The sequence below is a fragment of the Procambarus clarkii genome, chromosome 8 (assembly GCF_040958095.1).
Source record: "Procambarus clarkii isolate CNS0578487 chromosome 8, FALCON_Pclarkii_2.0, whole genome shotgun sequence".
Classification (NCBI taxonomy): domain Eukaryota; kingdom Metazoa; phylum Arthropoda; class Malacostraca; order Decapoda; family Cambaridae; genus Procambarus; species Procambarus clarkii.
The window spans coordinates 29,946,477-29,969,758 of record NC_091157.1 but is presented as its reverse complement, the minus strand read 5'-3'; positions in this window follow the sequence as shown (position 1 = coordinate 29,969,758).

The window sequence follows — 23,282 nt, the reverse complement described above, 5'->3', positions numbered from 1 at the left end:
GGGAGGCACGTTACACAAAGCCCTCCCCCCCACCAGACCCAGTAACCCATACATCAGTTACTTCGGGGATGAGTGACTATCCAAGAGTCACCCGACCGACGCCTCACGTCACTAACGAGGTTGTCAGGGCCAGCGAGCTGTCCACATATAGCAGTCGCCGGAGGTGCCATACAACGCCGGGGTAGCTGTCTCGCGATCACCACTACCCACTTGCTGCGTCATCAAGACTGCAGCCATTCCAGCAGTGTTGGAGGAGTGGTCAAGAAATGGAAAGCACGTAGCAGTACTCAAGAATTTCGCCGGAAGATTAATGATTACGTCATCTGAAGCAACAGGAACGCGGAACTAAGGCGGTCACAGGTGGAAGGCACGGTTTCCCTACAGAGTGCCGGGACTCGCCAATAAAAGGTCGCAAAATTGTCTCCTTTGGCCTAAAGTCGGCGGTACGAGGGTGTACACAGTTGGTGTTTACGGCCTAGTAACCTGGTGACATCAAGAAAGACCAGATCTTCCCTCATTGACGTGAACAATGAGGGAAGACGAGATTCACCTGTTCTGCAAACAAGCAACCCGCCTCTAGGACCTTCTGACATCACTCCTGTTAAGAGACACCGTTGGTACATCTAGTCCTGCTCTGCTGTGGTCATCTGCGCCGTCGAGTTTAACATAAAGACTGCCGTGTGAACTGTGATTGATATGAAGGCGTGTGGACTGTCGGGAGCCAGATCAATGGCCGAAGTAACAGTATTCTACAGCTGCCACTTGGCACTCCGCTCTACTACACTCTGTCGTCATTCAAGAGTACCGGATGGGAATACAAGAGGACCAGGTATTGATGTCTACACATGAGAAAAGCAAGATCGACACCGTCATCGTCTGCGACTACATTCAGCATCCATCAGCATCGATTTTTTTTTCTCGATTACTCAATATGAACAATTTATACAAACGATAAAGTTGGCTTTGAACATCTGTATAAAGAATATCTGGACACTTTTGTTTAAATGTTCAAAAACATATTTAGAATCACAATACTTTATAAATGTTGAAAAACAGATTTAAAATAATTATTCTGGTATAATGATATAGGGAAATTTTACTCTATAAATTGAACAGAAATTAAAATCGAATCCCCTGTGTAATTGTCTAAGCCCAGAACAAACGGTTGTGGAAAATATTGTGTGCTATTTTTTCAGAATGTTTGAACACAGGAGAGGCGGACCAATATAAACATTGACACTCTTACAGTGAGTGCGAACACTTGGCTGTACAGTCAGCTGAAACCTGTGATATACTACAGTAGGATTTCTTTTTTTTATATTTTTAGATACATGTAATAAACATTAGGTGTGTTCCTTAGCATGTCAAGGTTGACATTGATTGGGGAGTGGTCGGTACATGGATGTGAACTTGGTAGAGTTCAGTAGTACGCTCCCGGATGACTGAAAGTTCAGTCTGAAGATATAACTTTTATGTTTTATGTTGGAGCACGGTGTGTGGCTCTAGAGGACACGAACTTGGCTAGTGAAGAGCCAAGGGATTTTAATAGCTAGTCTTTGCTGTTAGAGTAGGGACATGTTATTTAGCTATGTCAGTAAGAGTAGGATTTATGTTTCCTGTTGTTGGAGGATTGCTGTCAGTTGACAGCCGAGACATTTATGAATTTGAACATGTTTATTATGATGTTGTCGGACAATATAATGATTGTCAAATTTTCTTAGTTAGGTTAGCTTTTGTTTGTGGCATGAGTTGAGTTATTGTGGGTTTGGATGCTAAACCTCGTTAGTTTGTACCAATTAACAAGATTTACTAAGTTGCTTGTGCGGGGGGGTTGTAACAAACTAGCTGTTGTAGGAATGATCTAGAATCTTTTATCTCAGACATGGGAGTTTGGGAAGATTGGAGTCAAGTGGTAGTGACCTGACCCTGGAAACACAAGGCGCATCCCCCTGGGAATTAGCATGTCGGGATCATAAAATGGCTGGCACCCTTTGTCTCATAGCAACGTATAATGAATCATTCTATAGTATTCACTTATTTAGAGAAATTAGCCTTCATTCATTTTGTATTAAAATTGTATTGTATAATATTACTGGGTACAATATCAAGAGTATTCTAATTATTAGAAGAATGAGTTTAAGTCACCATCAGAGACGTCACTAGCCGTGACTAGACCTCGGCACAGAAGAATTTGAATGACCTCAGCGGTCATAGGTCACCAGAGGTTTCCATGTCCACTATTTCTCAAAGGTCAAATAGCCATTTTGTAATCGGGAATAGCTCTTCCTTAAGATGCTTGTGTAATTAACTGCAGTTAAAATAATTCAACCAATCTGGATCATTCAGTGCAGCAGAGGTTAATTGTTAAACTTAAGCCTTGCAAGTAACTTAGATACGAGGCGTAAGGATACAATGCTCTGGTCTGGGGAAGACCAGACGAGCAGGGACAGTGTGGGATCAGGAGCGACTCGGGCAGGTCGTCTCCATCATTGGCCCCAAGACAGCACAAACATCTAGCTGGTCGCTCAAGGTAAAGTTTGCTCAGAGTTTTTGGATAGGGAATAGGTCAACTCATTGCCGATATGGTCAAGTAGGGAGTGTTCAAGTTTAGGGAGTGCTTCAATTTCTTAGATTTTGTTTTAGTTTGTTGAATAAATTAATTAGTAATTGACATTTTTATTTCATTTCATGTTTTCCATTCTCCTGTCCTTGTCACGTGGTCCCCACGAGGCCGAGTTTTCGTTGGGACGCAAAGCCTAATAATAAGATTAAGAGATCGGTTATTCCCTTTGATTTTAATATTTCCAAAACTTAATGTAAGATCCAAGTTATATGTTACTAGTGGGGATCAAGCCCCAAAGTTCTTGTTTGGCATGATCGATGCAGACCTCGGTCATTGCTCAGTAGTACTGGTCTGATGGTGGCGGCGAAAAGGCGACCCTAGGGTTTGCTAGAAGCCTACGTCACGTCATACGGGTGGAAGAATCTTAAGTCGGTCAATCGTCTTAAGACCACGTGGCGTGGAGTCGGCTCTAGTAAAAGTTTGGAGTCTCTTGGTATGGAGGTCTAAAGTAGAATACGGGTAAAGAGAGAACAGAGATACGAAGTACAGACGAATATATACAAGGAAAGAAGGAATATACCCCCCTCCCGTGTTACAATGGTGCACAGCGGTGGTTTCAACAATTTTGCTTGAAATTGTTGAAAGGCTCATGTGACTAGCCATTTGGACACGTTCGTGGATGCTAGGGAGTCAACTGTGGGCCGCTGGCCAGGATTAGCAGTGCGCCTCACAACAGTGTGTTTGAGTGGGGATTTTCGAATCTTGGGGGTCATGCGGGCTGATACGATTAAGGTATAGTTAGTAAGTTAGACTGTTAAGATTTTTTGGCTAAGGAGACCGCTTCGAGTTGATTGGACTGGGGTACCTTACTCGACCCATTGCAATTGATTCAGAGGTGATGGCAGCCACCATACTCTCAACAGCAGTTCCTTGTGGGCTGTCTGGGCGGATTTATCTGTGGGACGCCAGTAGATTTATCCGAGGGCGTTGTTAGACGACCCAAAACGCTAGGAAAAACTTAAATCCGTGAAGGTCGTTGCAGCCTCCGAGGGACGGACTAGTGAACTACCTAGCAACGATTCAACGACTAAGTGATCGCACACTTAGTGGAGGTTGAGTCGTGTTTAGTCGTAATTATTGCTGAAAGCTGCGTGCCGCTCTGTTAGAACCTTGACGGTCGAGGCCCCTAGGCTAGGCGCGGTACGGCGAGCCGGTAGGAGCGATTATAGGATTACATCGAGTGTATCTTCGAATTAAGTATAGTTAAATGTATATAAAATAATTCCTTTTTATTTGCGTTGTTCTAGAGTTTTAATTATTTTTTTCCTTAAATTCGATCCTCGGTTAAAAATTTTCCCAAGTGTTTAGTATTTTCTTGTATATTAGGAAATTAAAAGTGCGTACATTTTTATTGCTATTCCCTATTGTATTAGTCCAAGTCAGAGGCGTGGTTTTCTAGAGTGTAGTTAATCCTGTGAACTTAGGGCTATATGTTGGGCACTAGTTAGTAAAGAAGTTTGTTAAGGGATAGTAATTTTCGTTGTAAATGTTTGATAGAGCTCGTGGAAATATTTCTAAGTATTTTGGGAAAAGTTTTCGGCTAAGTCAACGTCGGAAAGTCGTTAACTGTAATTAATTTGTTTTCGTGGGTTACGTATATGATCTGGGCGTCATTAGCATTCCCCAGTCGATGTGGATGATATTATTCTAGTTTTACCAGTAAGATGGTAGAATTGCGTTTTTAGACATAGATTTTTTTTTTTTAGAAACGTAGGTGGAAATTTTTCTAAGTCCAGCTTGGGCTAGAATCGGACTTTTTGGTGAAAATTCGAATTTTCATGTTTCGTGTATATTCTAGGGTCAGTATTACCCTCTAATGTGCACAAGGGACGTAATTCTGTTCTTAGGCATTAAACAATGATAATTACATTTTTGCTGAATTTAGTTTTTTTTCGAGAAAATTGTGTTGTCTTTTTTTGTCAGAGTCTATTTGAGGTGAAAACCTCGGATTTTGACGAAAATTCGAATTATTGAGTGTTGAAACCGCCCGAGATGTCAGTATTGTTCTGTGTACATCGCCAGTATTAAGTAATAACGTATTTATATCGGTGAACGAAAAACCCATTTTTGCGATTTAAGGGAGTTTTGCGATATTTGGATTGATAGATTTTTTTCTGGGTGCAGAAAAATTGGCAGAGTCCAGCACTGAGTAAAAACGCAGTGTTTTTGGTGAAAATTCAATTTTGGCAAGCAAAATATATGTCTTGGGTGTCTATATTAATCGCTAGAACGGTTTAGTAAAGTAAAACTAGTTATTTCCCTTCAGAATAAAAATTGTGATTTTTCAGCGTTAAGGGATAGTAAATAATTAAGGGATACAAATAATTTAAAGAACCTTATAGGTAAAAAGAGAGCTTGGTACAAAAGGATTAAGAATGGGGAAGTCAGTTTAGAACAAGAATTCATACAACTGGTTAGAAATGTTAAAAAAGAGATTAGGAAAGCAAAAAGAAACTATGAAGTTCGCATAGCAGAGCAAGCAAAGTCAAATCCTAAAGGGTTTTTTCAGTTACATCGAACTAAGACTAGGGATAGGATCGGTCCATTAAAATCTGAGACAGGTCAAATAACGGATAATGACAAGGAGATGAGTAGTATTTTTAACAAATATTTTATATCTGTATTTACTAAAGAAGAACTTAACAATATGCCTTCAGCCGAACAAGTCTATGTGGGTAGGGATGAGGACAGGTTGACTAGTTTAGCAGTTACCAGGGAGGATGTAATTAAACAATTAGAAAAACTAAAACCAAACAAATCCCCAGGGACGGATGAAGTGTTTGCCAGGGTGCTTAAAGAATGCAAAGAGGAGCTTTCCGAGCCACTGCCTACCATATTTAATAAATCAATAGAGTCAGGCAGAGTGCCAGAGTCATGGAAGGTAGCTAATGTTGTACCAATTTTTAAGAAAGGAGATAAATCACTTGCGTCAAAATATCGGCCAATTAGCCTAACGTCTATTGTGGGAAAGTTACTTGAATCAATAATTGCAAATACAATTCGTCTCCATCTTGAAAAACATAAATTAATAAATGAGTCGCAACATGGTTTTACAAATGGCCGTTCATGTTTAACAAATTTGCTAACTTTTTATTCCAGCATAGTTGAGGCAGTTGATAGTGGTAAGGATTGTGATGTTTTGTACCTTGACTTTAGCAAAGCTTTTGATACAGTGCCACATGAAAGACTAATTAAAAAAATAGAAGCTCATGGTATTGGGGGTGCTATATTAACTTGGATTAGGGCATGGCTATACCAAAGGAAACAGAGAGTTAGTATAAATGGGGTTAAGTCAGAGTGGGATAATGTTGTTAATGGAGTACCTCAGGGCTCTGTCCTGGGACCTCTGTTGTTTATAATATATATAAATGGTTTAGATTCAGGTTTGAGTTGCAACATTTGCAAATTTGCCGATGATACGAAAATCGGTAGGGAAATTTATTCGGAGGAGGACTCACTATCACTTCAAGTTGATCTAGATAGGGTTTTGAAATGGTCAAAGGATTGGCAAATGCAGTTTAATGCTGATAAATGTAAAGTTCTGAGGCTAGGTAATGATGATAGAGTTACAAGATACGAGCTAGATGGTGTTGAGATTGCGACGTCGGATTGCGAAAGGGATCTGGGAGTTATGATTAGTAAGAATTTAAAACAAAAGGATCAATGCATGAATGTTCGTAATAAGACGAATAGGACACTGGGATTTATTAATCGAAGCATTAGTAACAAGACACCTGGTGTCGTTCTTAAGCTATATCTTGCTCTGGTTAGGCCCCATTTAGATTATGCAGTTCAATTTTGGTCGCCGTATTATAGAATGGATATAAATTCACTTGAACGTGTCCAACGTAGGATGACTAAGTTAATTCCCCAAATTAGAAATCTTTCATATGAAGAAAGATTAACAAAGCTTAAGTTGCATTCACGGGAAAGGCTAAGAGTTAGGGGTGACATGATAGAGGTTTACAAGTGGATGAATGGACATAACAGGGGGGATATTAATAGGGTATTAAAAATATCAACACAAGACAGAACACGAAACAATGGGTATAAATTGGATAAGTTTAGATTTAGGAAAGACTTGGGTAAATACTGGTTCAGTAACAGGGTTGTTGATTTGTGGAACCAATTGCCCCGTAACGTGGTGGAGGTGGGGTCCCTCGATTGTTTCAAGTGCGGGTTGGACAAGTATATGAGTGGGATTGGGTGGTTATAGATAGGAGCTGCCTCGTATGGGCCAATAGGCCTTCTGCAGTTACCTTTGTTCTTATGTTCTTATGTAAGCGAAAAAGCACGGGACTTGGTTTTTTTTCAGCGCAGCTGGTCCCGCTCCATCAGTCATCAGTGGCCACGCTGTTCACTTCCAGTTCGTCTAGTGTTCAAGTACAGAAAATATTCTTTATTAATCCATTGCGAGTGCTGCGTGTTAGTTACTTTATCATTTTAATTGTTTTATATATATTCGACTCCTTAACTTTTTAACGTAAAGGACTTTGCTTTCAGTAATAGGACTGCGGGTTATTTCACGGTCAGACACGAGTGCGGGGCAGAGGCTCATTCATTCATTGATGATTGATGAAAATTAAGCCACCCAAAAGGTGGCACGGGCATGAATAGCCCGTATATGGTGGCCCCTTTTGAGCCATCACCAGTATCAATAGATGATACTGGAGATCTGTGGAGGTGCGACTGCACCCTGCGTGACGGGAGATGTCTCCCACGTGAATGTGTTAAGATGAACATGAAGCCACCCAAAAGGTGGCATGGGCATGAGTAGCTCGTAAGTGGTGGCTCTTTTGAGCCATCACAAGTTTCAATAGATGATACTGGAGATCTGCGGTGGTGCGACAACACCCTGAGTGACGGGAAATGTCTCCCGGACCAAATGGTCTCAATCATTGGATTCACATCAGCGATTTTCTCGATTAATTTCCTTAATAGTATTTCCTATTTTGGGAATTTCGTTGGTTTTCGCTTAGAAAGAGTTGGGATTTTTTTTTTATTTGTGTAAGATCACGGTTGTAGTGAGTCCGGGTCGAGGGTGTATTAAAGGGTAGTTACAAGAGACATGGCACACCAGGAATCACAGGGAATGTTTAACCCAGACAGTGTCCAGTCAGTAGGGACCAGTGGGAGTGAAAGTGTTGAGGACAGCACCTCTTCCGACACCACGGGGGACCGCTCAGGTAGCTCAGCTGACGTCACAGGTGGGGTCAGTGGGACTGAGGCGAGGCGACGGGGTCACGGGTTCTGCATGGGACTGGGCAGTCGAGGGTATCTTCCCATTCCAGAACAGATACGATTATTGACATGAGTGGGGAGTCTCGCGAGGATTCGTCCCAAGAGTGGGGGGAGCCGTCTTGGGTTCCCCCACAGACAACATCGAAGCCATACCAACAGGGCATACAGGGGTCGTCAGTTAGTACGGTAGGACGTCCCACTTCGTTCGGTAGAGAACATGGCCAGCAACCTGTTCAACGTGAACATGAACAGCCACGCCAACAGCAGGAACTACCCCACATAACACCAATACCACAGCACCTAGGTACACCTCACCCATCACTACAACAACCCCAACCCCACCTCCTATACCAACCCCATCCACAATTCCCATACCAACCCCGTCCTCATTTCCTATACCAACCCCCAACCTCCATTCCTATACCAACCCTTCCCCCCAACGGCAGGCCACTCCATCTCCATTCCAACCCCAGGCCACCCCATACCCATTCCAACAGGCCACCCCATACCCATTCCAACAGGCCACCCCATACCCATTCCAACCCTAGGCCACCCACACCATACCTCAACCCCAACCAGAGACCACCACACCATATCTCAACCCCAACCCCAACCTCAATCCATACCCCAACCCGAGACCACCCACACCATACCTCAACCCCAACCCCACTCCCAACCTCAATCCATACCCCAGGCCACCCACACCATTCCTCAACCCCAACCCCACTCCCAACCTCAATCCATATCCCAACCCCAGGGCCCACCCACTTCTAGTAGCCCCGCGTCACACAAACCGGGAATTATGAGTCTGATTCCGAAGGTGACTCTGCCGACACTGAGAGGTACGGAGTTGCTGCTTAATAAGGTGGAACGCAACCGCCGAGTGAAAGACTGGCTTTGGCAGATTAGTACGATGCTGGAGGCTGTCCCAGAGGATAGTTTGAAAATTACTCTCGCTATGGGGGCTTGTGTGGACGTAGCCGGTCCACTGGCGAGATTGACAGTTTCAGCACCTGACGACTTGGCCTCAGTTTGTCCAAGCGATTAGGGACAGATTTAAGGAAAAGGTGTCAGAAGATGAGGCTCAGATTTACCTGCAGTCACTTAAGAAGGATGACCGCAGCATTATCAAAGATTTCGGGACGTTATTAAAGAGTAGAGTTGACGATCTCACTACGGAACTGGGGTTAAATTCGAGTCAGGCAGAGCGCTTCGCCAAACAATTGTTCTGCAAAACGTTACCTTCTGCTATGGGGCCATTTTTAGTTGCAGAGGGAGCGTTTGTGAGTTATAAGGAACTAGTCCAACAGGCCGCCACAGCCTTAGACAGACAGATGCGCACGGAGACGCCGGGCACTCAGTTGCCACCATACGTAGTGGCATTAAGTAAAGGCGAGGGGGCCAAGCCGAGTAACTGTGGCGCGGGTTCGTCAGGCGGGAAGCAGCCCTCAGCTGCACGTTCGAGCCACCCTGCGCGGGGTACCAACAGGGATCCGCGGAGGTGTTACTCCTGCAGGAAGCGTGGGCATATACAGAGGGATTGTAAAATCACTAGTACGAAAGAATGAAAGAAGGCCCCTAGTGATGGTAGGCCTACTTTTGAGGTGAAAGTGGAAGGTGTAAGATTGACAGCTTTTGTTGATACAGGAAGCCAGGCAATTGTAATTAAAAAGTCAGCCTTCAGCACTTTTAAGTATGCACGTCTTAAACGTAGCGGAAAGACATTAACAGCGGTCAATGGGGAAAAGATTGAGATCGTAGGTCAAGGTACAGTTAATTTTGAGATTGATGGGGATTTGCAGCCTCACACATGTACGATAGTAGAGAACCTTGAATTTCTGGGTCACATCTTAATGGGGACTGATTTTCTGTCGCGATTTGATTATTCCTTGTCTGCTCAAAAAGGGGCTAGGAACTGCAGGTTGCAGTTGGGACAGACTTCCTACCCAGTGGAGATAATCGACCATCCCCCAGTTGTAGCTTCAATTACGAGGAAGCAAAAATATAATGCGCACTATCCAAAATTGATTTTTAAGTCTCTTCCAGACACAATTAAGAGGTCTTGTGCATTGCATGCATTGACCAAACAGAGTTGCCCCCCACATTCTGTTAAGTTTATTAAAGTAGCCGTGGGACGTCACATACAACCGGGTACCACCATTCAGGTGGCTGGGAGATGTGATAGCTTATTAATTCCTCATCACTTAATTGTAGTGCTCGATAAAGGTGCACTCATTCCTGTTGTCAATCTTTCACACAAGACGTTTCGCTTCAGGGCAGGTGATAGGGTATCTCAGGGAACCATGGTGGAGGACACAGAAATCTTTCACCATGAGTCAGCTGAGACGCCAACCGTCACTGCACAATGTAGTGCATTGAACATGATAGATACGAAAACACCATCCAACGTACAGTATGAGACGAGAAATGTTGCACGGAATGTGGAAGAAGTAGAAAAATTAATTTCAGCACTTGATTTGCAACATGTTACACAGGCGGATAGGAAGGCACTGAGAGGAGTTTTCCGAAAATTCCCGAAATTATTTGCGACAGAGGATGACCAGATTGGTCTCCTTGATAAGATTGAGCACACCATTCCAACTGGTGATCACTTGCCTGTGTACACGAGACAGTGGAGGTTGCCAGAACAGGCAAAGAACGTTATCAGGGAGGAGTGCCAGAAAATTTGAGGCAGGGCGTAATAGAGCCTAGTACGTCACCGTGGCTCTCTCCTGTTGTGTTAGTTCGGAAACCGGACGGTAGTTATCGTTTCTGTGTTGACTACCGAAAGGTGAACGAAATAACTAAGGGTGATGTGTATCCGTTGCCCCGAATACAGGAGATAATAGATCAATTTGGTGCTGCTAAGTATTTCTCAACTCTTGACGCGAAATCGGCGTATTGGGCGATTCCGGTGGCAGAACAGGATAGGGATAAAACAGCATTCTCGGATGGTAGGCACACTTATCAATTCCGTAGGATGCCTTTTCGTTTAAAGACAGCGCCTTCGTCATTTCAGAGGGCCAACAATTTCATCCTCAGCCCGGTCCTGGGTAGCCATTCTTTAGCATACCTGGATGATGTTGTGATATATTCCAGGACGTTTGAGGAACACCTACGGGACTTAACTGAGACTTTGACGTTGTTAGATCAGGCAGGTTTCAAGCTTAACGTTCAGAAGTGCACCCTGGCGGCTCAGAAATTCAAATTTCTGGGGTTCCAGGTGTGCCCAGACGGTATCCGACCGGACCCATATTCTTGCCGCGCCATTGCTGACATGCCTACTCCAAGGACAGCAAAGGATGTGCGTAGGTTTTTTGGGGGCGGCCGGATATTTTCGTCGTCATATTGAAGGTTTCGCTGGCATTTCAACAGCCCTGACTGATCTGACAAAGAAAAATGCGAAGTTTCTGTGGAAATCTGAGCACGACGAAGCCTATCGCAAACAGAAAGACCAACTAATCACGACACCGGTATTGGCTATTCCTGATTTTGAGAAAGAGTGGGAGGTGCACACTGACGCCAACGGAATAGCTATTGACGGGTGCTTAATTCAGCGAGATTGGGATAATTTACCCCATCCGGTAGCCTATTTCAGAAGAAAGGTCAAAGGACCTGAAGTTCGTTATTCAGCTGCGGATCGGGAGGCACTGGCAGTAGTAGAATCAGTTAGGTATTTCGAACCTTACCTATTTCAGCGGCACTTTGTAATTTACACAGACCATCGAGCGTTGACACACATATTTAAGAAGCGAACAAAATGCCCACGAATGTCACGCTGGTCTCACGAACTTTCGGCCCACTCATTCCAGATTTTGCACAAGCCTGGTCCAGCACAAGTTGTGTCAGATACGCTAAGTAGATACATAGCGTCAGTTCAAGTTAATGAAAATATTGAAACCATTCCAACAGATAAAATGAGAGAATACCAGATGAGCGAGCCTAGATGGAAAGAAATTATTGAGTATTTAGAAGGAGAAAAATACCCGAAACAGAAAAAGAATTTACCTATTCATGATTTTGAAATGAAACAGGGTGTCCTTTATTATGTTATTAGCCAGAATGATAGGGCAGTATTTCAACTAGTTATTCCGGACGCGTTGCGGTCATCAGCGTTAAAGCTTGCGCATGCTTCTAAAATTGCAGGGCATCCGGGGGGTCTTTAAAACCCACTTAAAGGCAAAGTCTCTATTTTATTTCCCAGGATTACTTTCTGAAGTAATCAATTTCGTGAAGTCTTGCAATCGTTGCCAGAGGAGGAAAGGCACCCTTAAGGTACAAGCCCCACTTCAGGAATTTCCTGAAATTCGTGAACCTCTAGACCGTGTGGGGGCCGATTTGATTGATTTAAATCACAGTCATTCAGGGAATAGATACGTGTTGGTGCTGGTTGACCATTTGTCTAGGTACACTACACTAGTTGCATTACCTCAGAAGGATTCTCGAACGGTTGCAGATGCGTTCTTGCGTAGGTTCGTTACTGTATTCGGACCTCCTAAAGTTTTAGTCTCTGCCCGGAGTCAAGAATTCAATGGGAATATATTTAGAGAAGTTTGTAAGATTTTAGAGACAACTTCGGCTTTTACAACAGCCTACCACCCACAAGCAAACGGAATGACGGAACGGACTAATCGGTCAGTCAAGGATATGCTGTAGTCTCAAAGAGGGAATCAAAACAGAGCCACACACAGAAACTATTTGGATTGAATTAAACGAAAAAGCTAATAATATTATAATAGGAGTAATATATAGGCCACCAAATTTAGACAGAATGGAAGCAAAGCATCTATGGGATGAAATATCTAGAGCATCTAGATCTAACAGTATTTATGTCATGGGTGACTTTAATTTTAGCGGAATAAACTGGTTGAACAAAACAGGGAATAGTGAAGCAGAAGATTTTCTAGAATTAATTGACGATTGCTTTCTTACGCAACACATTAAGGAACCAACACGGGAAAATAATATTTTAGATTTAGTGTTAACTAACAGGGAAACGCAAATTAATGACATCGAAATAGGGAGTGAGCTAGGGAGCAGTGATCACAAAGAAATCAGATTTAGCATAGAATGGAATAGACCAGTAGGAGAAAATTCTGTTAAAGTGCCAGATTTTCGAAAAGCTGATTTTAATAGCCTAAGAAATTTTTTGGGTCAAATTGATTGGAAAGGCTTGGGTATGGGGTGTGGGCCGGTCTTGGAGCGAGACATGAACCCAGCGATAGGTGACTTAAATGGGGATTTCGATGTGGATTCAATATATAACTTATTTAAGAATATTCTAAACAAAGCACAGGAACGTAGTATACCATACAAATTGAATAGATCGTATACTAATGACCCAAAGTGGATAACAAAGAATTTGAAGAACCTTATAGGTAAAAAGAGAGCTTGGTACAAAAGGATTAAAAATGGGGAGGTCACTTTAGAACAGGAATTCGTACAACTGGTTAGAAATCTTAAAAAAGAGATAAGGAAAGCAAAAAGAAACTATGAAGTTCGCATAGCAGGGCAAGCAAAGACAAATCCTAAAGGGTTTTTTCAGTTATATCGTACTAAGACTAGGGAAAGGATAGGTCCATTAAAAACTGAGACAGGTCAAATAACAGATAGTGATGAAGAGATGAGTAGTATTTTTAATAAATATTTTGTATCTGTATTTACTAAAGAGGAACTTAACAATATGCCTTCAGCCGAACAAGTCTATGTGGGTGGGGACGAGGACAGGTTGACGAGTTTAGCAGTTACCAGGGAGGATGTTCTTAAACAAATAGTAAAACTCAAACCAAACAAATCCCCAGGGCCGGATGAAGTGTTTGCTAGGGTGCTTAAAGAATGCAAAGAGGAGCTTTGTGACCCACTGTCAACCATATTTAATAAATCAATAGAGTCAGGCAGAGTGCCAGAGTTTTGGAAAGTTGCTAATGTGATACCAGTTTTTAAGAAAGGAGATAGATCACTTGCGTCTAACTATCGACCAATTAGCCTAACGTCTATTGTGGGAAAGTTACTCGAATCTATAATAGCAAATAAAATTCGTCTTCATCTTGAAAAACATAAATTAATAATTGAGTCGCAACATGGTTTTATAAATGGCCGTTCATGTTTAACAAATTTGTTATCTTTTTATTCTAGCATTGTTGAGGCAGTTGATAGTGGTAAGGATTGCGATGTTGTATACCTTGACTTTAGCAAAGCTTTTGATACAGTGCCACATGAAAGACTGATTAAAAAAATAGAGTCTCATGGTATTGGGGGTGCTATATTAAGCTGGATTAGGGCATGGCTATACCAAAGGAAACAGAGAGTTAGTATAAATGGAATCAAGTCAGAGTGGGAAAATGTTGTAAGTGGAGTGCCTCAAGGCTCTGTCCTGGGACCTCTGTTGTTTATAATATATATAAATGATTTAGATTCAGGTTTGAGTAGCAACATTTGCAAATTTGCCGATGATACGAAAATCGGTAGGGAAATTAATTCGGAGGAGGACTCACTATCACTTCAAGTTGATCTAGATAGGGTTTTGAAATGGTCAAAGGATTGGCAGATGCAGTTTAATGCTGATAAATGTAAAGTTCTGAGGTTAGGTAATGATGATAGAGTTACAAGATACGAGCTAGATGGTGTTGTGATTGCGAAGTCGGATTGCGAAAGGGATCTGGGAGTTATGATTAGTAAGAATTTAAAACAAAAGGATCAATGCATAAATGTTCGTAATAAGGCAAATCGGACACTTGGATTTATTAATCGCAGCGTTAGTAACAAGACACCTGGTGTGGTTCTCAAGCTATATCTTGCTCTAGTTAGGCCCCATTTAGATTATGCAGTTCAGTTTTGGTCGCCATATTATAGAATGGATATAAATTCACTTGAACGTGTCCAGCGTAGGATGACTAAGTTAATTCCCCAAATTAGAAATCTTTCATATGAAGAAAGATTAACAAAGCTTAAGTTGCATTCACTGGAAAGGCGAAGAGTTAGGGGTGACATGATAGAGGTTTACAAGTGGATGAATGGACATAACCGGGGGGATATTAATAGGGTATTAAAAGTATCAACACAGGACAGAACACGAAACAATGGATATAAATTGGATAAGTTTAGATTTAGGAAAGACTTGGGTAAATACTGGTTCAGTAACAGGGTTGTTGATTTGTGGAACCAATTGCCGCGTAACATTGTGGAGGTGGGGTCCCTCGATTGTTTCAAGCACGGGTTGGACAAGTATATGAGTGGGATTGGGTGGTTATAGAATAGGAGCTGCCTCGTATGGGCCAATAGGCCTTCTGCAGTTACCTTTGTTCTTATGTTCTTATGTTCTTATGCTTGCAATCCTTGCTGAACATGACGCCAACTCTTGGGATGAACACCTACCCTATGTTCAATTAGCCTTGAATACTGCCATCCACCAATTGATTAACACCCAACCCCTTCATTTGTTTACTGGTAATTCATGCAATTTCCCCTCAGGTCTGCTTAACAGACATAATGTTGCATACAGGGAGAACTATCCTTCAGAGGTCCTTGGAAAAATGAGAAACGCATGGAATATTGCAGCTGAAGCGTCCAAGAAGGCACGGAATCGGTATGCTCATTTTTATGACAAGAGTGCGCCCTCTTGAGTTGAAAGAAGGAAGCCTCGTATTGAGAGTGAATGAGGCTGCGCTCGCCAATCAGAGCAGGAAACTTGCTCCGATGTGGCGAGGACCATATAGAGTAGTTAAAAGGGCAGGGCCGGTTAATCTTGTTCATCTAATCAATTCATGTAAATAAATTGAAACATTATCATGCTAGAGAGGAATTAGAACTGCCTTCAGCTGGTCTAGTTCCTGACTCAGCAGTGCTGACTTATGGCTTCACCGACGAGTCAGAGGATGGAGATGACCCTCTGTCATCGCTCATCAGTAGTCAGGTGCAGTCTCGCGTCCCTATGGTGACGAGATCTCACGCTGTACAGTAAAGTAATTTCCTTGGTTAGTATACTTTAGTATTCATTAGATTTTCCTGTAGAGGCAATGAGATGAACTATTAATATACTTAACTCAGGTAGCAGCTTTTACCCTGCTCTGGGGTTCCACCTCCACCAAACCCAGAGTATATCTATGCTTCCGCTGGGTTGTGTCTGTCTGTTCCCAGGTCTGATTGGTACATCGACCCAGTTTTTCCAGCCACACGTGAACCCTTGTCTGTAAAGACCGAGGGGGAAGGCACGTTATACAAAGCCCCCCCCCCTCCAGACCTAGTAACCCATACATCAGTTACTTCGGGGATGAGTGACTATAAAGAGGTCAGAGGCAACCTGCTCTCCTGGACCAAAAACTGTCTCATAAACAGAGAAGCAAGAGTAAAACTTCATGGCAGTCTCTGAGTACAAAAGACATGAAAATGGTACACCGCAAGGAGGTATTCTCAGCCCTCTTCTCTTCAACTGTTTAATGGAAAGAATAATGAGGTTGAAACTCCCACATCACTGCAGGCTGCTAAACTACGCGGACGACTTTGTCATCATCATAAAAGGAAGGGATGCGGCGCGCCTTGCACCCAAATGCTTAGACTGCATCAGTAAAGAGGCAAAACAGATTGGGATCAAACTCAACCCCTCAAAGTCAAAGGCCATGCCCATAAAAATAGCGAAGCCCAACATCCAACTCACAGTACAGGGTCAACCAATAGAATGGGTCGACACCTATCAGTATCTAGGAATCATCCTGGACACACACATGAATTTTAATGCTGAGGTCACTTACTTGAGAGAGCGAACTGCGGCCCGAACTGCAATCCTCAGGTCGCTAACCTCCCTTTCTGGAGGAGCCAATCTGCAAGTCCTTCGCACATACTATGTACAGGCAGTCAGATCAGTGATCGATTATGCCGCACCTGCACTCACAAATCTATCACACCAACAGTGGAAAAAGCTTGAAGTTGCCCAAAACAATGCTATGAGAGCTGCACTGGGAGCCCCCATGTGGACCAGGCTTGAAACTCTTAGACTGGAGACGGGTTTGCCCTCTCTACAAGAAAGAATATCACAAAGGACAGCTACAATTATCAGTAAGATAATTATTTCTTCTGATCCAATCCCAGTACGGCAGGCCTTGGTGGTTGGACTAGGCCAAAACAATGGAAACTCTTGGGTTGCAAGAGCAGGAAAAGTCCTAAACAGACTACATTTAAAAAACATGATTCTTGATAGAGAGGGTGATCATCCACACCCAAATTACACTCCTTCCGCGCCGTGGGAAGAGCCTACTTTCAAAATAGTAATAGAAAGTCTCCCAATGAAAAAGGCTGCCTATGATCCGACAATCCTAAGGCGCATAATAGAAGAGCAAATGTATAACATAGCAGTAGCAGGAGCCATCCACATCTTCACAGACGGATCGGTGGACACAGAAAATGAGAGTGCTGGCGCTGCTCTTTGCACGACCAGCGTACAGGCATATTGGAGACTGGGAGGACTAGTATCATCAACCCAAACTGAGCTGTTTGCCATACAACAGGCATTCGCATATGTGATTGCACAAAACACTCAAAATGCAATCATACACACAGACTCAAAAGCTGCACTTCAAATACTAGGACAAAAACAGTGGAAAGATAATGTGGAAATAATTACCACCATTTTGTATCTTGGAGCAATCGCTAAAGGCAAAGGACTCAACATAACTTTAAACTGGATCCCATCCCATATTGGAATCCCATTAAATGAAAAAGCTGATGAAATTGCTAAATTGGCAACTCGTCATCCAGTGATACATAAAACAATTCAACCCAGCCTAGAGAACATAAAAAACATCATCACCAAAAAACTCTCACATCTCAACAAAGCCTACCTACACCAGGAATAGCTGAAGGTTCGCCATCTGCAACATGGTATCTTCAGGCAACCAAATTAGAAAGGTTAAATATCCCAAAAGGAATCCACAGGGAAATAGCAGTTAGGTTATATAGACTACGTCTAGGTTACAGATGCAACTGGGAGATTGGTGAACCCCGACAGAGAGAGTGCATCTTCTGCCAAACTGTCACAGAAAAGCCATTACTTCACTATCTTCTGGAATGTGAAGCAACCAATGACCTTAGAAGAGCTTTAAGAGTTCCTGAATCATGCAGTGGCCACCCTGAAGCCATCAACACAGCCACTCTCCTGGTCAACAAAGGTGTCCAGCAGCTGGACACCCTCATAAAGACTGTGAAGCAGTATCCTCCCCCGCGATAACAGCTTGATGGTTAAATGCAACCTCAGAATACTGAGAAAAAAAAAATTGTACCACTTACGGGCCATTCATGCCCGTGCCACCTCTTGGGTGGCTTAATCTTTATCTATCTGAGTGACTATCCAAGAGTCACCCGGCCGACGCCTCACGTCACTAACGAGGTTGTCAGGGCCAGCGAGCTGTCCACATATAGCAGTCGCCGGAGGTGCCATACAACGCCGGGGTACCTGTCTCGCGATCACCAATACCCACTTGCTGCGTCATCAAGACTGCAGCCATTCCAGCAGTGTTAGAGGAGAGGTCAAGAAATGGAAAGCACGTAGCAGTACTCAAGAATTTCGCCGGAAGATTAATGATTACGTCGTCTGAAGCAACAGGAACGCGGAACTAAGGCGGTCACAGGTGGAAGGCACGGTTTCCCTACAGAGTGCCGTGACTCGCCAATAAAAGGTCGCAAAATTGTCTCCTTTGGCCTAAAGTCGGCGGTACGAGGGTGTACACAGTTGGTGTTTACGGCCTAGTAACCTGGTGACATCACGAAACGCCTGAGATGACGTGAAACAGTGAGGGAAGACGAGATTCACCTGTTCTGCAAACAAGCAACCCGCCTCTAGGACCTTCTGACATCACTCCTGTTAAGAGTCACCGTTGGTACATCTAGTCCTGCTCTGCATTGGTCATCTGCGCCGTCGAGTTTAACATAAGGACTGCCGTGTGAACTGTGATTGATATGAAGGCGTGTGGACTGTCGGGAGCAAGATCAATGGCCGAAGTAACAGTATTCTACAGCTGTCACTTGCCACTCCGCTCTACTACACTCTGTCGTCATTCAAGAGTACCGGATGGGAATACAAGAGGACCAGGTATCCATGTTTACGCATGAGAAAAGCAAGATTGACACCGTCATCGTCAGCGACTGCATTCAGCATCCATCAGCATCGATTTTTTTTTTCTCGATTACTCAATATGAACAATTGATACAAACGATAAAGTTGGCTTTGAACATCTGTATAAAGAATATCTGGACACTTTTGTTTAAATGTTGAAAAACAGATTTAGAATCACAATACTTTATAAATGTTGAAAAACAGATTTAAAATAATTATTCTGGTATAATGATATAGGGAAATTTTACTCTATAAATTGGTCAGTAATTAAAATCGAATCCCCTGTGTAATTGTCTAAGCCCAGAACAAACGGTTGTTGAAAATATTGTGTGCTATTTTTTTCAGAATGTTTGAACACAGGAGAGGCTGACCAATACAAACATTGACACTCTTACAGTGAGTGCGAACACTTTGCTGTACAGTCAGCTGAAACCTGTGATATACTACAGTAGGAATTTTTTTTTATATTTTTAGATACATGTAATAAACATTAGGTGTGTTCCTTAGCATGTCAAGGTTGACATTGATTGGGGAGTGGATAGTACACGGATGTGAGCTTGGTGGATTTCAGTAGTACGCTCCCGGATGACTGAAAGTTCAGTCGATGGTTATAACTTTTATGTTTTATGTTGGAGCACGGTGTGTGGCTCTAGAGGAAACATGAACTTGGCTAGTGAAGAGCCAAGAGATTTTAATAGCTAGTCTTTGCTGTTAGAGTAGGGACATGTTATTTAGCTATGTCAGTAAGAGTAGGATGTATGTTTCCTGATGTTGGAGGATTGCTGTCAGTTGACAGCCGAGACATTTATGAATTTGAACATGTTTATTATGATGTTGTCGGACAATCTAATGATTGTCAAATTTTCTTAGTTAGGTTAGCTTTTGTTTGTGGCATGAGTTGAGTTTATTGTGGGTTTGGATACTACACTTCGTTAGTTTGTACCAATTAACAAGATTTACTAAGTTGCTTGTGCGGGGGGGTTGTAACAAACTAGCTGTTGTAGGAATGATCTAGAATCTTTTATCTCAGACATGGGAGTTTGGGAAGATTGGAGTCAAGTGGTAGTGACCTGACCCTGGAAACACAAAGCGCATCCCCCTGGAAATTAGCAAGTCGGGATCATAAATTGGCTGGCACCCTTTGTCTCATAGCAACGTATAATGAATCATTCTATAGTATTCACTTATATAGAGAAATTAGCCTTCATTCATTTTGTATTAAAATTGTATTGTATAATATTACTGGGTACAATATCAAGAGTATTCTAATTATTAGAAGAATGAGATTAAGTCACCATCAGTGACGTCACTAGCCGTGACTAGACCTCGGCACGGAAGAATTTGAGTGACCTCAGCGGTCACAGGTCACCAGAGGTTTCCATGTCCACTATTTCTCAAAGGTCAAATAGCCATTTTGTAATCGGGAATAGCTCTTCCTTAAGATGCTTGTTGTGAGAGTTTTGAGAGTTGTGAGTTTGCAATAAAATGAAATTGGTATAAGGCATTGAGCTCGGAAAATTTCTAAGAATTTTCTTTATTCTTTAACCTTTATTCCTGTCGTGATATTCAATTAGGTCGCCTGAGGAAGGACTTGCTTAGCTAAGACACCAGTGTAGTAAGCAGCTCATTCTTCACTTTGGGACCATGTATGAACAATTGACTAGGCGTGAGCAAACGCCGAGACCCCAATGAAAATTGAAATCCCCTCCACTTTGGCCGACGACCTTCGCTATTCGCCGAAGCGAATCTAACGAGTAGGTCAAGGGCTCTCACAACAATAATTTATTGTTGTGTGGTGTCGTATATTTGGTCCAAAACTCAGAATCAGTCTCAATTTTATTAGTCGAGTGTGAAGAACACTTGCATAACAATAATAATGTGTGGGGTGTAACGAAAAGACAGTGTTAACCATAACAAGTTAGTTTATTCAATAAAGTACTAACTACTACAACAAAACAAAAAGAAATGTCAATGACGTTACTCGAAATCCATCCTGTGACACTATCAATGACAGCTAGATACCAGCCCCTCGGACTGCATAATGAACTAACTCGAACATAAGCGTGACCACAGAGGAATCAACAAGAACCAAGAACTAACAGGTTAATTACGAGGTTAATTACTTTGACTTCCTGAAACACGTCAATTTCCCGGCCCACTGACCGTTAATTACGACAGACAATACTCTAATTCTTATCTGGCTGATGGCTAGGCTCCTTGAGACTACCGTAGCTGCTTGCAGGAAAGTAAATTAACCCAAACGTATTCTACGTTACTCAAATTGTCAAAGAACAAATTCTCTTAAAGCAATGGGCGTTCCCTTGGTTACGTTATATTAATTGCCTCGCAATCACTTCACTGAATACTGGACTTCGATGTCCTACCAAATAACCAGGAGAATATATGTGTACCCAAGTACTCGTCTACAGCAGAGTTCACCCACGACAATGACAAATCACACTAACAAATCACAGTGATTTACGTTACAATCCGGTTGCAATGACAATACTGCAGAATTTAGTAAAATAACATACAGGACATGAACCCTCTAGAACACTGCCCCACAATGACTTTACTGAACTGCAATCACATACGGTGATGCTCAACACTAGCAACAATCACAATCAAATAACAACCCCTCTGCAATAACACACAGGGCAAGTACTCTAACTTCCAAATATTACTGCACACACTTACTTAATTACTGTTGCAAATGACCCCAGTGCTCTCAATAACCCCTAGAACATAGGTCAAAATATTGCAATCACCACACAGTAAATAACACAATAACACTGGGCACCGTGACACTACGATTATATATATATATATATATATATATATATATATATATATATATATATATATATATATATATATATATATATATATATATATATACATATATACGATATATATATATATATATATTACATATATATTATGTATATATATATATGAGTGGGTTAAGGCGTACCTGTTATGCCAGTTGCTGGAAGGCTTCTGTGCTGGCTAGGGTTCGAGTCTCCTGGTGGGAAAGTGTTCTAAAGTTGTATACTTCACTCTCGTGTTTAGGAGAGTTGTGCCTTAAGCATAGACACAGTGTTCTCCCATATTAACAGGGACTTGATGAAAAAACGTAAAAATGACCCCTCACTTGCTCTAGTGCTCTTGGGAGATGGTGGTCTTTGGAGTGTATAAATACTCCGAAATTACCATCTCTTTTAGGGGTCTGAGCAGGTGGTGGAGTGGGTTAAGGCGTACCTGTTATGCCAGTTGCTGGAAGGCTTCTGTGCTGGCTAGGGTTCGAGTCTCCTGGTGGGAAAGTGTTCTAAAGTTGTATACTTCACTCTCGTGTTTCGGAGAGTTGTGCCTTAAGCATAGACACAGTGTTCTCCCATATTAACAGGGACTTGATGAAAAAACGTAAAAATGACCCCTCACTTGCTCTAGTGCTCTTGGGAGATGGTGGTTTTTGGAGTGTATAAATACTCCGAAATTACCATCTCTTTTAGAGGTCTGAGCAGGTGGTGGAGTGGGTTAAGGCGTACCTGTTATGCCAGTTGCTGGAAGGCTTCTGTGCTGTCTAGGGTTCGAGTCTCCTGGTGGGAAAGTGTTCTAAAGTTGTATACTTCACTCTCGTGTTTAGGAGAATTGTGCCTCATATATATTTATATATTATATATACATTTATATATATATATATATATATATATATATATATATATATATATACATATATATATATATATATATATATATATACATATATATATATATATATATATATTGTGACGATAATCTCTTTCAAGAGAGATTGAGCGTGCTCTTCCCTACATAAGTACGTCAATATACAAGATAATATAGAAGATACGTCAACCAAGTATCGCCAAATGTTTTGCCCAGAGAGCAAATCGTACCCAGCACACCGTGACACCTGCTACCACCGCCGTAACCAGCTAACTGCTCATCCTCTGCCTGCCTGTCGCTGATTGGCTGGTGACTCGTCGCCCCTGCCCTCCGCCTCCACCACAAGTCGACGTCTGGGCTGCAGTGCGCCAATATTTTCAGAATATCTCAGTGCTCCTTGCCGTTGACATCTCTCGCTGGTAGACTAAGCCTTGGCTTTCGTGTAATAAGGGAGGTGGCAGCTCGAAGCCAGTATTCCAGCACTACTAATATTTTATTTTGCTATCACTGTAACTTACTTGTCTTAACGTAACTTTTCATTTGCCAGTGATTATTCATATTATTTTGTTTGTTGACTTATCTTGCATATTTTATGTGACTAACTTTATTCATGCCTTGTTTTTCTAG